We start from the raw sequence: 2,584 nt of genomic DNA, 5'->3' as shown, positions 1-2,584 counted from the left end.
GAAGTGGCTTCAGGACCAACAGTGGAAGCTATATCCGATTCCTTTTTAAAATACGGACTGATCGTGACCCTTCACAGGAATCAGTCCATAGACTGACATTAGGAATGCATCCGGATGTTCTTCTATACAGATAAAGCTTAGTAAACTTGCTTCAACTTTTGTTCCTTTAGCTGGGGTCGGGGCATTGGGGGGAGGGAACCCCAAAGCCAACAACAACAAAAACAACAACAAAAACTACACCACCATCACCAGAAAAAAAACAAAAACAAAAACAAAAACCCTTTGATTCATTTACACGATCCCTATGAGAAAAGATTGTGCTATGCCCCGGCTGCTTAATACTGACATTTGTATTGCATTTCTTAAAACCTTGTATAAACCATTTATCAAGAGATCATATCAACCACCCACGACTCATTAAAACAGAATAAATATTTCCACACAGAAAGGCAACTTAATAAAACTGCCAGGGAGTTGCCGAGGGAAGGGAAGGAGAGACAGAACACTCTGCTGATTCCTCCCCTGATTTTAAACCTTGAGAGTATAATATATCTTTAAAGAAATGCATTCAGGTCCCAGCTCCCTCCAGGTCAGCAACATAATACATTTTTGTACAGCTAGCATCCAAAGCAAAGAGACAGCCCGTGGCCAGCTCCTGCTTTTGAACTGTAGTCACGGCCTGCCCCCACCCCCCATGGTTACCAGCCTTTAAGAGCAAAGATGGATTCAACCAGGTTTGGACTTCTATGTAAGTGGAATGATACAACGTATGATCCATGTATTCGTGGATCTGGTTTCCTTCCTTTAACTTGATGTGTGTGAGGCAGTCTTGTTGCTACTTGTGATTATTGTTTGTTCATTGTGCTGCAGGCCATTAAAATGAACAACTGTATCTCAAATTATGGACCTATCCTACTACTGATGGATATTTGGACAGTTTTTGTTGTTGTTGTTGTTGTTTTGGACCATGACAAACCAGGCTTCTAATGAACATTCCTGATCATATTGCTTGGAGATAGATCTGGGAGTGACAGTTCTGTGTCATGTGCTGATGTTAACAGGACTGCCAAATAGCTTTCCAAATGATTGCTAGTTTACACTCACAGCAGTCTTGAATGAGAAATCTGGGTTGCTACATATGCTCCCCAACACTTGTTATTTTTCAACAATTGGGTAGTAGCTTCAATTTGCATTTTGCTGGTGACTAATAAAGTGGAGTATTTCTCTGCCCATAACTTGGCCACTCAAATAGTGTCTCTTGTGTGGTGTGTGTACTGTCCTTCCCTGAATGGTAAGAGGTTTTATTTAATTTAATTTAATTTTTATTTTTTAAGTATATAGTGGGCACACCCTCATTTTCTTATGTGCTGTATAATTTTAAGTGTTCAAGTTTATGGTAGGCATTTCTTTAATGTGTGATGTTTACCACGCACCTCTAGCTGCTGTGATTTGAACTTGGAGACATTTCTAATAATTCGTGGGTTTTCTGACCAAGGTCAGAAATCCTGTTAGAAAAATTCTAAAAGATCTGTGCTCACTCTCCAAGCAGTTCTTGGTAGTTCTTTCTTGCATATCAAAGCCCAGTCTTTTATTTACATCTAAGGTCAATCATTTACCCAGGTTCCCTTTTGATTATCCCATGAATTAGCATTTTATGGCCTTACTCCTTGATACTTAGAAGACAGCAGGTACATTGCTTTTTAACATGGCAAATGCATTCAGAGATCTGCCTGCCTTTGTAAGCACAGAAAATAACCTAGCTGGGTAGGATCTCATTGAGAGCATCACTACCACCACCCCTGGGCCTAAACTTGCTCTGTCCCAGGCTGACCTTGAACTCCTGAATCTACCTGTTTTTGTCCTCACAAACAATAAACTTAGCTGAGTGGGATCCTGCCCTGGGATCACCACTCTCCAAAGCTCTTTATCTCCTTCCTTAATATTTTTCTGACAAACTGGCTCATGGTGCAGCTGCCTTTGTTCTTTTAGATCTGTGAAGCCCCTCATATAATTCATATTGAATCCTTATATTTTGCATAATTGAGAAATCCTGTTTATATATTTTTGAACTCATATTTTCAGAGTTCATTTCCACCGTCTTAAGAGCTGTCCTGAAGGTGGCAGCATTTATCATCTTTGCTGAGGGACATTAGACACACCCTGGCCTCCTGGATTCTTGCTGTTTCTAATTATCATGGAGTCATTCATCTTGGCAGGGAGAAACATCTCCCAAAGGAGGAACATAAAGTAATATTTATATACACTATCATACAAACAGGCTTTAGATACTTGAGAAGGCCCATACCCCGCTCGCTCTGCTCCAGGGGTAGGAACTGTGTCACACTCTCCCTTCTGCGTGGCCATGCAGGACTCTGCAGGTGGGGCCTATAGCATTTCCTTCAAGGGTATACCTGCAGCGACTTTCATTAGATTCCTCCTTTTAAAAGTTCTACCATCTTCCATGGAGTCCATGGGGTATGTAGAGCCATACTATAGCACTTAAGTAGAAAAAGTCTCTCCATCTAAGGGCTGAAAGAAAAGTCAGTGAGACAGCCAATGGGTGAAATATTTGCTATGGACCCTG

The 2,584-nt window shown here is 41.0% G+C and overlaps 1 non-coding gene across 1 annotated transcript; it reads right to left on the bottom strand.

Moving 5' to 3' along the window:
• Positions 1 to 1,477: 1,477 nt before the first annotated feature.
• Positions 1,478 to 1,540, bottom strand: Gm25486. Its single transcript, XR_003950311.1, has one exon. It is a non-coding gene; the product is annotated as a U7 small nuclear RNA (small nuclear RNA).
• Positions 1,541 to 2,584: the final 1,044 nt, after the last annotated feature.

The sequence above is a fragment of the Mus musculus genome, chromosome 12 (genome assembly GCF_000001635.26).
Source record: "Mus musculus strain C57BL/6J chromosome 12, GRCm38.p6 C57BL/6J".
NCBI lineage: Eukaryota > Metazoa > Chordata > Mammalia > Rodentia > Muridae > Mus > Mus musculus.
Note: the sequence above shows the minus strand (reverse complement) of the source record. Positions and strands in the feature narration are given on the sequence as shown.